This window comes from Notamacropus eugenii, chromosome 4, assembly GCF_028372415.1.
Source record: "Notamacropus eugenii isolate mMacEug1 chromosome 4, mMacEug1.pri_v2, whole genome shotgun sequence".
Classification (NCBI taxonomy): domain Eukaryota; kingdom Metazoa; phylum Chordata; class Mammalia; order Diprotodontia; family Macropodidae; genus Notamacropus; species Notamacropus eugenii.
Window position 1 is genome coordinate 224,089,527 of NC_092875.1, and position 15,978 is coordinate 224,105,504.

At 39.1% G+C, this 15,978-nt stretch overlaps 1 long non-coding RNA gene across 1 annotated transcript in view; it reads right to left on the reverse strand.

The window, feature by feature from the left end:
- LOC140500999 (uncharacterized) overlaps positions 1–11,095 on the reverse strand; it is a 29,692-nt gene extending 18,597 nt beyond the window's left edge. Inside the window, exon 1 of the long non-coding RNA XR_011966010.1 lies at positions 1,965–11,095. This is a non-coding gene — a long non-coding RNA (uncharacterized lncRNA). The remainder of the gene's footprint in view (positions 1–1,964) is intronic.
- Between the last annotated feature and the right edge of the window lie 4,883 nt (positions 11,096–15,978).

Sequence of the window (15,978 nt, forward strand, 5' to 3'; positions counted from 1 at the left end):
ATCCTGCCAGTTCTCCTTATTTAATAGTTCTTTTCTGCAACCCCTCCTCTCTGTTCCAATTGAAGGTTTTTATTACCTTTCATTAGCACTCCTGAAAGGAAAAAGCATCCTAATATGCTTTCTTGAGTCCACTCCTACCTCCTCCTTCTGATCCATCTTCAGTGGGAGAAATCAATTTGGACATTACTTTGCTCAAAGATCTTTATTGAAGGCCAAATAAAATTCAGACTCCTTTTATGGCATTCAAGATCTCCATCAATATAGCAACAGCCTGCTTTTCCAGGCTCATCTTGTGTTATTCCCATCCACTTAATAAGTAAGCATTTAGTTGAATTGAATTAAAGAATTAGGTCATAGTCAGTGGAGCCAAATACCAAAGAAGGATTAGGGAATGTAAGGCCGCATCAAGGAAAAAGACAGCAAAATTTGTTTTTTGTTTTTTTAATTCTGCTGCATCTAAAATTGCACTTGGAGAAAGTAAAGGAATATGCATACAAATAGGTGAACCAGATTGATAAAGAGATTATTATATTTATTGACCTCTATTACAAAAAAAGTGAAAGGCTACTCATTATCACTGGGGATAAAAATGAGCTATTCAAGGAGATGCCATTTAGCATACTGCAGCAATAATATGCCAAATGTGCTGAAAGCAAAAATATAACTTTTTCGCTTTTCAATTTATTTCTACAGGGAAATGTAGGTACTGAGAAAAATCATATTAGTTAAGGACTTTTGGGGGAGCAAGACTTATTGAGCCTGTGTCCTGTGGACTGTCTTATCTAAACTAGGAAAAGAAGGCCAATATCAAAAACAATAGATCTACCAAGTGACATAAAAGTTAATCTTTCTCTGCTTTTAGAAAGAAACATGACATTTCTCTTTTCTGCTCATTTTACATCTTTCATAATCACCCAGTATCCTTGTTTATAAATTTCTCTGTGAGGCCATTTCATTCCTGTTCTGTTAAAGCCTCTCCCAGTTCATAACTGCAGAAGTAGCCTCTCATGCAAAGATACTAACAACTTCTATTTCTTCTAAATACTGAGTGATGTAAAAGTTCATATATACTAAAGAGAAAAACAAATACATTGACTCTTACTTAGATCCTGAATCAGCATACTGGATTTCCATAATTTATAGTGTATACATAGCCAAAATAAGTTGGTGTAGTCTATATTATTTCCAGTTCAAAATAGATGAGTCTTTAATATGCAAATTGTTCAAGAAGTCTGTAAATATTATAAATAGACTAATATCCAAGTAAGAAAAAAAAGGATTATTTATTCATTTAACAAATATTGAGTTTTGCAAATATTCAAAGAAATAAACCAAGTTACTGTTTTTTCTTCTATTTTAACGTTAGCATCAAAAAACTTTCAAAATGGCAAACTATATATTGTGATTGATACAAAAGGATTTACTTAAAAAATTGTTGAATAAGGTATTTTCATAAAAAGGTTATTATACTTCTTAATTTTATTTTATTTTTCATTTTTAACACAGTTCACATTACATAAAACAATTCCAAATTTTGGTCAGGTGATACTTCTTTTAAAGCATTTGCAATATAGACTACAAATGAATTTTTTTTAACATTAACCAACTGAGACACAAATAATAATTATGTGTTCTAACTTCACAGCCCTTGACCTAATTGTCTACACAGTATTGGTAAGAATTAAAGGACTCTAACTTCTTATTGTTGGTCTAAAGTCCTAAACCTAATAGCTTAATTTTAGACTTAACCTCAGATGTTCCCCTACCAACAATCTATAATTTGGTATTAAGGCTACAAACCTTTTGACTATAGCAAAATGCCACGAAGAGAAGAGACATTGCAGGGAACCAATATCTCCCCAACTTCATGTCAGTTCCAGGTAGGAGCAGATTGTCAAATTACATTCAGTCAGGCTTAAAGTCTACCAGGTGTCAATGGGGAAATTGAGTCAGGAGAATCCTACCTCAGCCCAGGCTGAACAGTTGCTCTCCCACCCTTTCCATGAGATCATCTTTTTTCACTTCATACCAGCATCTCACAGGCTTACTGGAATCTTGAACTGGAGGCTCAGACCGCCTTTCTTGCTATCCATACCTAGAGTTAGACTCAGAAGAACAGTCAGTTAATAGTCCTGTAGAACCTTAAAATAGCAAGTTCCAATAACCAAGTTTCAAATATGACTATAATTTCACTTTGGCTAAGGAACATCTTTTGAGGCAAGTCTTAAGTGGCTTACATGCCTTTCTAGACATGTTCTAGTTCCTGATTAAATAGCAATCATAAAATCAAATTTACCACTAAAACCTTATCTTTTCCATCAATGCTAAATTTTACCCGAGGTTACCTATCTCTAGGAAGTTTAGACTAAAATTATTTTCCCCAGACTAAAGATGTCTTTGATTTATTCTCAGTAATTAATTCAGTCAATTGTTTTAATACTAATTGCTTTTAATTCACTTTGTAACATGTCCAATTTTTCTTCCCATCACTCCCCTCCCCCTGCTTCCTAATACCTTACATTCTGATTACTCCTTCCCTCAATGTACTCCCCCTTCTATCACACACCCCCTTCCCTTATCCCTATCTTCTCTCTTTTCTTGTAGGGCAAGATAAATTTCTATGTCCCATTCCCTGTATTTCTTATTTCCAGGTTATATGCCATAAAAATTCTCAACATTTGTTACTAATACTTTGAATTCCAATTTCTCTCTCTCCTTCCCTCCCTACCCTTCCCCATTGAGAAGGCAAGCAATTTAATACAGACTAAATAAGTGTCATTTTGCAAAGGACTTCCATAATAATCATGTTGTAAAATGCTAACTATATTGCTCTCTATCCTCCTCTATCCCCCCTTGATTTTTTATTCCCTCATTTGACCTTTTCCCTTCCCAAAAGTGTTTATTTCTAGTTACTCCCTTCACCTATTTGCCCTCCCTTCTATCATTCCCCTCATGCCACTTGTCGCCTCCTCCCCTACTTTCCTGTGGTATAAGATAGATTTTCATATCAGATTTAGTGAGCATGTTATTCTCTCCTTCAGCCACATGTGGAGAGAGTAGCTCATTTTTCCCCTCTCCCCTTCTTCCTTTTCTCCTCCATTGAACAAGATTTTTCTTATCTCTTTTATGAATTATAGCCTGCCCTATTCCATTTCTCCCTTTCTTCTCCCAGTTTTTTCCTCCCTCATCTCTTAATTTCTATTTTATTTTATTTTTTGTGTGTGGATATCATCTCTTCTAATTCAATGCAACCTGTACTCTCTGTCTATATATGTATATGTGTGTGTGTCTGTGTATGTACAATCCCTCCACCTACCAAAATACTGAGAAAAGATTCATTATAAATATTTTCTTTCCATGTAGGAATGTAAACAGTTCAGCTTTAGAAAGTTTTTTCTTATGAGTTCTCTTTCTTCTTTACATTTTTATGCTTCTCTTGATTCTTGTGTTGGAAAGTCAAATTTTCTATGTAGTTCTGTGCTCGGGGTCAAGGCCCGAGCCCCCTGGATCCCCCTGACCCGCGGGCTTCTAATCTGTGGGCCCTGAAGGAAGGAGACCAGAGACAGGATGATCCAGGCAACAACAACTCATTATTCAGCTGAGGGTTAGGGTTTATAAAGGTTGATCCACCAATCACATACATGCTGAGCTCATCCCATTACTTCACCATTTCATGACTATTCCACATCCTTACACCCGCAGTAAGGAAGGAAGCTTATCTTGTACCTGCAGCTAGTTCCTGGGTTCCCAGGCTCACTTGAAACTTTACTGTATAGGACTTGGTATCTGCAGGAACATCAGGTTCCAGGGTCACACAGAGCTTCTTCCAGGGTGTGCATCAGCACCGTTCCCATGGGAACAGGCTTTGCCTCTGACTTGCACCCCCTGGGACCCTCTGAGCCCCTTACAACTCCCCCTTTTTGTTTTTGCAGCTCTGAGGTACCATACAAGCAATTCCAGGGGAGCCACAGTTTTGATCCAAGTCCGTAGTTCTATACAGGTGATGTCTGGTATCTGTCCCATCACAATCACTACTATTATACTGCTCTGCACATTCGTATATCGGAGCTCAAATCCTCTGCCCACATTCTTGCTAACCCTCCTACATATAGTACATATAGCTAGTTAGCAGGCCTAAGGCCATAGCAGATGTAAAGAAACAAGCAATCACAACACAGCTAATACATAGTTTTTGTCACATGTAACAGCCAGACGTTGCACCATCTCTTTCTACAGAGAATGTATACTCTTGAGTTTGATACCAAGTATGATTTACCTTAGCAGGGAACATAGCATATGTGGGTTGCTGTATAATCATAGCAAAGGGGTCTGATTGAGAATTGATACATCGAGATACAGTACAATACATATCATCAGGTAAAGCATATTCCCTTCCTTAATACCTCATGGTGGTGTGTCTGGTCTTGAAGGAGTGGTGGCCTAATAAGTGGGGATCCTGATCAAATAAAAATAATAATATATACATCTGAGGAACAATATAAATACATCTGACATCTGAGTGACAATATAAATACATCTGAGTCTAGGATACACATGAGTGGTCAGTGAACAGTAATACATAACTGGCATGCAAATTTTATAGTTCAGCTGACTACTACAGGAGGTAGGGAGATAACGGTTGCTGCCGGGGCAGACTGTGTCCTTGAGGGAGAAACTGCCTGAGATAGTATTTAGGGGCCAGAGAGAAAAGTGATATCAGTATGAGGGTCCAAGGACATATGTCCAACTGTGTACAATGCGAATTCAGTCTTAGGGCCCAAGTACATACAGCCAAACTGAGGGCCCACTACGGCCAAACTGAGGGCCCACGTCATTCCCCCTTTTGGTTTTTGATAAAGAGAAGAACCCAGATCTACGGCATAAGGGACGAAGGTCTCGGCGTCTGCAGCTGGCATCCTGCTGAGAGGGGACGGAGAGCCGTCCCAGGCACACAAGGACCCGACAGTGGAGAGGTCGCAGCAGTCCAGAGGGTAACGAGCCACGGACAGTAGGTCACATAGAGCCAGAACAGTCATCTCTAAAGTGGAAGACACAAAACCTGGACGAGACAAAGCTGGCAAGGAGGTGAAACAAGCAAAGGCCAAAATCGACCAGAAGGGGTTAAAAATGGTAGTTACATCATTCTGCTGTCTGCTGAACATATGTCCCCACACTTTCCCTACATACTTAAACCCCCTGAAACTGGCACAAAAGTACCTGAAGCAATGATCGGGGGATATGAAGGGCCTTGATGACCCCATACACCCCACTTTCCCATCTGCCTGCCATAGTGTCAATCAAACCTGTTATGCATCCAAAGCTGTTGAACCCACAATCCAGACTGCTTCACCTTCCACAATCTCCCTACCACAGACAGGATAGCGCACAAGGCATAGCGTCACTAGCAGAGCTATAGGGCCATAAACAAAAGAGGCCCCGAACTCGAACTGCACAACTGAAGAGACGTCCAGCAATATTGCACAGGCTTGTTTATGTCCATGCTGGAAGAAAACTCATAGAAACGAAGTGGAGAATATATTCACACATGAATTTCAACTGTTGCGTATCAAAATAGCAAGATCTTTTCTGCTTCAGCACGTCTTCCAGAAATGTGTCCGCTGCCTTTACAACAGTGTCACTTTAAGAAAAAGGAGTCAAAACCGTTTACAATGATAGTGAAAGCTAAAGTAACATTCCTCAAACAAACCAAAGCCGTAATTATCACAGAATGCTCAGGGAAAATGCGCAGGGGAATTTCATGTTGGTAACAGTACAAGACTGATTACAGAAAAATGGTACTTCTTTTAACATGCTTCTACACAATGAGGACATCTTAGGGTGAAAGGAATGTACATAAATGTTTGACCAAGTTCAGATAAAATAATATTAGTGTCCCGATAAAAAATAATAGTGGTGTTCCCAGTACAAAAGGGCTCACATATGTTGCTGGTCACTTGCTATGATCAGAGCAATTTGCTATAGAAGGAAAAGCAGGGACGTGTGGCATACCAAATACGACAGGATAAAACATCCTTGACTCTGTTTGAATTGGATAACAGTGACATTCTCCAAATCATGCAGTATCTCTTTCATAGCCAGACTCAGGAATAGTCAGGTGAGAAGCATTCCTTTGTCCAGGACACAAGGGGGAAACTGACCAGGAGGATCCCATCCTAGAGTGAGTCTAGAATTGTCCCCTCGGTGTTTCCTATCCAGATACAAACTTCACCTGTTAACAGTGCAGGATCACATTCCTTCTGAGTAACTTGTGGCAATTCTCTCAGATACTGATTTAATGCAAGCAACAATACCCAAATTCAAACTTAAACTTAAAATGAAACTAGCTATAGTCCCAAATGCCTCTACCTTAAACAGCAAGTTTCACTGCTCACAGCTCAGAACCAGATACAGTTATTTCTATACTTATGGAGTTGCAATAAGCAATGAAGGTTAACAGGACTCACATACATATGAGATTTCATTTAACATCCTTCCTTCTCAAATTTAAAACTTGTCCTGATATAAAAGTCAATTATTAAAAATCTTTTCTATCTATTACAACTATTGAGCAAGTCACATTCATTGTTTATGAATTATATAAGCCAAACAAATTTCTTTCTTGGGACTGATGACCTTGTCCACATGAAAGAGGCCTTGGCAGTTTTATAAAATAAAAGGAATTGGCATGAATCCCATGCTTGCCAAACCCCAAACATACAGGAGGACTGTCCTGAATGGGCAAAATCAGTCTAAATAAAATTTTTACTCTATTCTTTTCTTTCTATACACAGTAATCAATTACCAATTTTAGGTTTAGCATTAAAACAGCAACTGCAAAACATAGGTAACACTCTTACAACTTTCAAAAATGATAAACAAATTATTGTAGCTGTAACTTCTGTAACAGACAAGGGGGAAAATACCTGGTTTCTCTAAATGGCAATCACACAACACTATAAGACAAGGGTATAGGATGGGTAAAGTTTATAATAACATAACTTGTTTTACACGAGTTTCCCAACATCTCTAGTGCCAACAAAATTCAGAGTTAAATTGCCTTTTGTAACACAATTTCTGGAATACCATGATCACTTAATGTACAATACAGGACAGTGTTATTACAATGTAGAAACACAATAGCAACCCAAACAGTGAACTGTAGGTACCATTATTTACACTTCCACTATACACTTGTTCAAAGATGACTGGGGAATTCTTCCAGATATGCTCAACAAAATCTCGACACTGGCTTAAGTGGGGCTTAATTTCTTCCTTATCAGGCTTGATCAGTGGGATAGTATACCCCTGACCCATGGTTCCCATCTGCAAGGCGCTGCTTACCAGCGACTTCTTCCCAACGGGGCTCTCTGCGCTGGTGAACAGCGGCTTCTTCCCGCTCCCAGTGGGGCTCACCTTCTTATTCTCGCTAACAGGTGGTTGGTCCTTCCCCCCGACTCTGGGGGGCCTACGGTCCCTGTTCTTACCCCAGTCCGCAAAACTTTGTGAATCTGCCCTGTCTGGACTATCCAATGAGAAGTGACAGCATACACTTAAAACAATTACAGCAAAGAAACTTTTTCTCTTTTTGGTGAGGCATGAGATGATTAAAAGGCTAGTTAGGTTGCCTCCATGAGATGAGGGGAAAAAGTTCCCCAATTTCTGGTCTGTCTCCCCACCTTCACAACCTGGCCAGGGTTAAAAGGTAGAAAGAGAGAGAGAATTTTACCAACAACTTTTCAAGGTACTACCCATGTTATGCTAGTGAGCTTAGATAGCAGCCCCTACTAAAACTGCACATATATTGTTTCTTGGTACATGTTTCTGACCTGACCTGAACTGACTTCAGCAGTCACATAAACTAAACAAGAGGAGTTCCTCTCTTTCTCTCTCCCATTCTCTTCCCTGATGCTGCAGCCATCAGAGAGAGAGAAACAGGGGGGGAGGAAAAGAGATAACTGCATTCCAACCAGCACAAGGGCACCGGCAGTATTAACACACAAACACACACACACAAATTACAGAAAGACCGAACACAGATACAGACACTATGTACAACCTAGGTATGTGGCTTTCTTTCTTTCACTATGGCCACTTGGTACCATTGTCTGAGGCGCTGAGTCTCCTTGTTGGGCTTGCCTCTCCATGCTTTCATAGCTTTGGGTTGGAAGGTTTGTCCCTCCTTCAGGTCCTGGGCTAGAGTATTGTTGTGGCAGAGCTCCTTGGCATCCTGAGGGCCAATGACCCTTTCTTCTACACTTTGGGCATGGTGTTTTAGGCCTTACTCCTGGCCTGCTCCCACAGTCTTTTTTAAAATGACCTGTTTTTCCACAGCTATAACATTTCTGTCCTTGTCTCGTGCTGGCAGCTTCGATTCTATACTGTCTCTTTACTTGTTCCTTCACGTGAGCTGCAAATGTTACCAAACCTACATCTCCACACCTTTGCAACGTCTCTTCCACTCCTGCGGTTCTCTGCAATCCTGTCATAGCCATTCTGCAATCTGTTTGTTTTTTCTGTAGCTTTGGATATAATCTCTCTGGACTAAGCTCTCTACCTGTTTTATCTATAAGCAGGGTTACTCACAGTCTGTAACTTTCTTCTTCTTGTCCCAGTCAGCCAAGTGCACGTCTCTCCCAAGCTCCGCAGAACCACTGGGGCACTGACTGGAGCATGCAGGTGGCATCACTCTCGTGCGACTCTGAGCCCACGCCTTGCAGGGGGACCTCGGTTTCCCTTCCGGTCCCTGTTCGGGCACCAATTGCTCGGGGTCAAGGCCTGAGCCCCCTGGATCTCCCTGACCCATGGGCCTCTAATCTGTGGGCCCTGAAGGAAGGAGACCAGAGACAGGATGATCCAGGCAACAACAACTCATTATTCAGCTGAGGGTTAGAGTTTATAAAGGCTGATCCACCAATCACATACATGCTGAGCTCATCCCATTACTTCACCATCTCATGACTATTCCACATCCTTACACCCGCAGTAAGGAAAGAAGCTTATCTTGTACCTGCAGCTAGTTCCTGGGTTCCCAGGCTCACTTGTAACTTTACTGTACAGGACATTGGTATCTGCAGGAACATCAGGTTCCAGGGTCACACAGAGCTTCTTCCAGGGTGTGCATCAGCACCGTTCCCACGGGAACAGGCTTTGCCTCTGACTTGAACCCCCTGGGACCCTCTGAGCCCCTTACAGTTCTGGTCTTTTCCTCAGTATGAATGCTTCATAGTTCTCTATATGATTGAATGACCGTTTATTCCCTTGAAGTATTATACTCAGTTTTGGTGGGTAAGTGATTCTTGTTTTAATCCCAGTTCCTTTGACTTCTGGAATATCCTATTCCAAGTACTTCAGTCACTTAATGTTGAAGCTGCCAGATCCTGTGTTATCCTGATTATATTTCCACAATACTAAAATTGTTTCCTTCTAGCTGCTTGTAGTATTTTCTCCTTGATCTGGGAACTCTGAAATTTGGCCATAATATTCTTAGGAGTTTCTCTCTTCTGGGTGTCTTTCAGGAGGTGATCGGTGGATTCTTTCAATACTTATTTTGCCCTGAGGTTCTAGACTATCAGGGCAGTTTTCCTTGATAATTTCATGGAAGATAATGTCTAAGCTCTTTTTTTGATCGTGGCTTTCAGGTAGTCCCATAATTTTTAACTTGTTTCTCCTCTATTTTCCAGGTCAGTTATTTTTCCAATGAGACATTTCGTATTATCTTCTATTTTTTTCAAACTTTTGGTTTTGTTTTTTAACTGTTCAGTTTATCTCATAGTCATTCATTTCCCTGAACTCAATTCTCTCTTTCAACCAATTGTTTTGTTCAGTGAGCTTTTGAACCTTCTCCTCCATTTGGTTAATTCTGCTTTTTAAAGGGTTTTTGGACTTCTTTTTTCCAATTGAGTTAGCCTCTTATTAAAGGTGTTATTTCCCTCAGAATTTTTTTTTGGTTCTTTTGTAAGTTGCTAACTCTCTTTTCAAGCTCTTCTACTGCCTGAGCCCAGTTAAAGATCCCTTTGGAAGCCTTGGAAGCAGGGACCTGGACTTCCTCTGACAGTATGCTTTGTTCTCTTGAGACACCTGTTCACCAAGAAAGTAACCTTCTATGGTCTTATTTTTTTCCCCTTTTTTGGGCATTTTCCCAGTCACTTACTTGACTTCTGAGTTTCTTCTCCACAACAACCTCGTTTCCAGTTCAGCCAAGCCAGCACTAGGAGCTGAGATTCAGATGAGCTGCTCCAATCCCCCAGGGGCTTTAGGTAGGGACAGGGCCAGTATTCTGTGTGAGATTAAGATCAGGTGCTCAGGTGGGGGCAAGGTTGCCACATAGGGGTCAGTAACGTGAAGGACTTTACAATGAAGCCTTCAACAATGGATGTGGGCTGCTGCCTGCCTTGGGAGCCCCTGTCCTCTTCTGGCCTGAGTTATGGGGACACCCTGCTCCCTACTTGGCCAGCCAAAAAACCCCTCTCACTGACTTTTAGCACCTCTGGGTTGAGGGATCTGTGCTGCCTCTGGAGATTCTGTCCCTGAAGCCTACTCGGTCCTGCTCCTCCTGGTGCCTGGTGGCCAAGGCTGGGCTGGCTTCTGGTCTGCATCTGGTGCAACAGACCTTTCCTGTCAGTCTTTCAGATCACTCTGGGCTAGAAATCTCCTCCACTCCATTGTTCTGTGGCTTCTGCTGCTCTAGAATTTGTTGAGAGTCCTTCTTTACAGGTATTTTGTGGGCTATAGGGGAAAAGCTAGTGTATGTGCATCTTTCTACTCTGCCATCTTGACTCTATCCCCTATTATATTTTTGAACTGAAGAAAAGCACAAATGGGAAAGAAAGTCACCTTTCCTTTCCCTCTTTCTCCATCTCCTAGGAATTAGTTTTAAATTTATTTTTATTTTCCCAATGAGTAGTTAGACTGGGCTACAGTAAAAGAGTTAGCTGAACAAAGAAATTCAAATCTATTCTGGTACTAACCAAGAGGTTTCTCATCTGTGCTGATGATTATTTCTATGACGTTTTTTTCTAAAACCAAAAAAAGAAGGCATTTGATTTTATACTTGAACATTTTTAAGTGACACTATTCTCAGGGAGAATAAGTTCAACATTAGGTTAAATTCAAGCATGATCCTAGTGTGTTTATCTAAGATAAATCATTTTGCACAAATTGTGTTTCATCTATTGTCACATTAGGTTCATTAGCTTACTAATATAAACTTTTAGGCAAGTGACCCATTGGTGCTATGAAAAATACAAAAATTATACACAATAAATTATCAGAAAAAATGTGAACATGAGAAAAAGTATTAATAAGAAAATTCATTTAAATAAGCAATAAACTAACTTCTGAAGCATTTCTGAAAGGGAATTTGTATTACTGTATTATACCTCTGTACTCAGAATGCACAGCTGTCTGTGGCCCAAATTAGCATTTTTTTCAGAAGCATAGAGATTTGTCAATGGGTTGAACAGAAGTGGAGGTTGCAGTTGTTCCTTCTAAGGGGAAAAATATTTTCATTATCTTGGGATAATTAATATTGGTAGAAGCAAGAAGCAATATATAACATGTTGGGAATAAATTTAAAACAGGTTTAAAAACAGAGGCAAGAAGTGGTTAGAAGAAAAGATGCTAGAGAAGCTGTCTAACAGCTCAGAGTGAGAAAGAACTGCAGTAGAACCCAGAGAATTAACTAATAAACCCATTGAAAGATTGCGAATTGTATGTAACTAAAACATGTGTAACCTCATTTTCTCATATAGTATTGTAAATATGGGACATTAATCCACAATGGATAAGACTAAGAATTCAAAGTAAATAAGAGTTGTTCCCTTTATCACTAATAGCCAAAAATTTTTATACTGATGGTTGGTTAAATAGTTCTATAAATAATTTCTCTTTGAAGGATAATGATAATGAGTTCTCTTTTCATTCTGACAGTGGAGAAGAGCAATGACTAATTTTTTTAAAAATGATGCTGAAAATGGTTTGTTCTTTACATTATTACTATATATTTTTTTTAATGTTCCCGTTCTACAAACAGCAACAACTATGCTATCCACTGTATTGGAAGCATTTGGAGAATTTGACCAAAAAGTCTCTGTGGTTTCTGTGATATCAAAATCTTGAAGTTTCTGTTTTATGTAAAAATCAAACAAACAAACAAACTAAACGATAAACGAACCAGAACCAGCAAAAATATCAATATTTACTGCGGCAGCACCCTGTTTTAGCAGTCTCCTTTTTTTTCCTTTTCTCTAACCCCCAATCTTGCAATTTTACTATTATTTTCTAATTCTCTGATTGTGAAGCTATTTCCCTTTCATATTGTTATTGTTCAATTAGCAATGATCATTCCACATGATCATGTTTCTAAGGAAGGAAGAGACCATACGATATACAATATGACTCATCCCTTTAGAGAATGACTGAAGCAAGTGAATGATTAGGGATGCCAACATCTAACATGAAGGAATCAGTCCTTTAAAACCTTGGTATCACCACAAACTGTATTGTTGACTTCATATCTGCTCCTAGCACTTAAGACCTTAATGTAGACTGCTGTTTGCTTTATTCCTCCTCATAGAATCTATTTATCCTCTTATTGCCAGATCTCAAATTATAGTCCCTGTCCATAATTATTACTCCAACTGTATATTTTCCCATAGGCATTCTTGCTATAAGTCAGTATTCCTTATGTGAACATGGCTGCCTCATTTTTCTATATTGCTCCCATCTATAACTGAGGGTGTCCATACTTGTGTTTCCATTTCTACAATATAAGAATGTAGCTATATTGATTCTATATCTGCCCTGTCTTGCATAAAAGCTTGCCTATCCTAGGCTTTGTTCCCTCAAGTGCATATTCTTCTCTTTTCAATTAGCCATTACTTATTGCTAAAAGACAGTGGGTGAATATGTTGCATTTTTTAGAAAAAATGCATGATAAACTAGAATGGTTTGACTCAAGCTTAGGATTATTGATTATCATTATCTATTGACAGCTGGTGTATATATATATATATATATATATATATATATATATATATATATATATATATTTATATACATATATGTGTGTATGTGTGTTTGTGTGTGTTTATATGTATACATATATGTTCCTTTTTCAATTTTCTCTTCAGTTAAAAAGATTTTACTGACTCTCCTAAATTCCTCCTCTCTCCACTATAGAAACAAAGCAAAACAAAATGCTTCTAGCAAATATGCACAGTCAAATAAACACTGGTCATGTCCACGAAATGTGTCTTCTTTTGTAAATCATGTCCATCACTTCTAAGGAAGGGGAGATTATTTATTACTCATTATCAGTCCACTGGAATCATATGTGGTGGGCCATTAAGGTGATTTATGTTCTTAAGTCTTTCAAAGTTGTATTTTTTAGACTTTTATTGATATTGCATAAATTTCTCTCTTCTGCTCACTTTAAAATACATTAGTTCTCTGGGGTCTTGGCAAGATTCTATGAAATATTCCTCTTTGCCATTTCTTATGGTATAATAGTATCCTATGTATTCATATATCTTTATTTGTCCAGATATTCCGAAATTGATGGACACCTCCTTAGTTTCCAATTCTTTGCCACCACCAAAAGAGATAATACAAATTTTTTTTTTTATACATCCAACTTTTTTCTGCTATCACTCTCCCTGCCCTTCCCTTCCAATTTTAAAAAATTTCTTTGGCCTAATACTGTTGTTACTTTGTCAAAGGGTAGGCAGAGTTAGTTTCAAAACAATTTCCACACTAGTTGTAACAATTCCATTGATAGGCTAATAAGCCTTCTCTGACTACTTGTAACTGAGTCAAGTCAACCTCAATAACCCTAATATCTACTTGCTATTAGATATTAGTTAAAGGTAAAGCAGGGGTACTATGTATGGTTCTTTTTAATCCCCTCCAGTATTTCTGATTGTGATTTATCTTTGCCTCCTCATGTTTTGGAACTCTTTATTCATGTACTCCCTATTAATCCCTTGTAATGGAAAGTAAAATAGGATCTTTTGCTGTTTTTGTTTTAGTATAATCAAAAATATAATGCCTCTATTTGAATGTGTCTAGGGAGGATCTTTCCCACCCATTGTCAAGCCTGGAAAGATTTGTAAGAAGGTCTGCACCTTTTGTTAATGAGACACTGGTTGTCAAGGGATGTGATGCTCTCTGGCTCTAAAAAGTATGTAAAGACTCTGAGGTGCAGGTTTTATTTTGGGTCTTAGTTTTTGTAATAAGGTTTGACTGCCAAACAAGGACTCTGGGAAACCACTAAGGAGCCTCCTGGCTTTGAGAACCCAGATGGGTCATGCTTCCTTCTGTGGTAACTATAGTCAGGCAGCTGTACCTGTCTGTTGAATTATGGTCAGGCAGAGAAAGCCATGTCTATTGATTGCTTTGGAGCTTACTGACTAGAAGTGTTTGTTTGGCCAGATGAGAACTCTAGGAAGTCACTAAGGAATGCCTCAGCTTTGACAAGCCAGATTTAGTGCTTCCCTCTCTGGGTGCTGAGTCCTCTGAAGTAAGTGAATGATATATATGCTTGGTTAAAGGATTGATACATGTGCTTAATTAAAGTGATTGTTAACCCCTCAAAAGTTGCTTTCCTTTTATGAATGCATATCTAAGAATCTGTGATGGCAGACCTTCCCCCCATGTATGTTGGGGTGCTAACTGTTGCATTCCTCAAAGGTGATCCTCTCAAAATGTTGGGACTTTCTCCTGTATCCATTGAAAATACATTGATACCAATAGAGCATGTTATCCATTAGATCATCCCTTATTCTCATTATGTGTCCCGGGCTTTCTACACTAATTTAAATATCCCGGGCTCCCTATGTTAACTTTCCCTCCCTGGGCTTCACTTGGAATCTTACCTCAAGATCTAGATCTAGATCTGTGTTGGTCTTCAGACGTCTCTGACCCCTCCTGTGGGGGAGGGGAATAACTAGACAGAACACCCGAGTTGGCAGCTGCACACACTTTAATGGCTACATCACTCCCCCTGGGATCCCCCCAATGCCCCAGTATATCTTTAGGCACCCGAGCTCCTCCCATGTTCCTCCCCGTAGGCGTAGCCTATCCTGTTACTGATGCGTTCCCAGTACCACTTAGCCTACTAGACCAGCTAACATGCCACATAAGCAGGTTAGCACCTCCAGGTGTCTCAACTTTCCATAGAGGAGGCCACAGTCCAGAGCTGGGCCCCAACAATTATGGAACTGGATCACCTCCTCTTCTGTTCATACACTTCTCTCATTAGTCTTCTATATCACTTTCGCACAAATCTTTATTGGTAGTCTTTTTTCACTTTTTCAATTGTAATTTTATTTTTATTTTTAGTTCAGAATTCTCTCCCACTCCAACCCTTCATCAACTAAGAAGACAAGTAGTATATACACACTGTAGACATGAAGCCATGCAAACATTTTTATGAATTAGCCTTGCAGCCTACTCTACCAACTATACACTTGGCCTGACTCACAGACTTAATTTTTCAGATATTCTGGATATGTGATGATTTGTAACCATTTAGTATTACTATAAGAATGCTGCTTTATAAAAAAAAAAAAATGGGCTTTTCTTTTCTGAGAGAATCTTGGGGAATCATAAATCACAGCATGATTTGTTAAATGCAATCTAGTCTTCTCTCCATTGTGTATTCAACAACCTGTCAAGTTCATTGTACATCTCCAGTATTTGTTGGACTTTCTGGACTATCCATACAACTTCATGACATATTTGACCAGTAGAAATTCTTCATACACTTGATTTGTCCTGTTTGCGTAGTTAGGCAAAATTATTTTGAGTATCATAGAGGGTCTATAACATTGTGAAGCTTGAAAAAAGTCTAGTGAATCTTGCTATTTATAGAAGATACCTATACTTAATTCCAGGTGATAATTTGAAAGTCTGGTAATGTGACCCATCTCCTTTGCTATTTTTTTTAACACTAAGAGGAAATGCTCACTTCTTAGATAA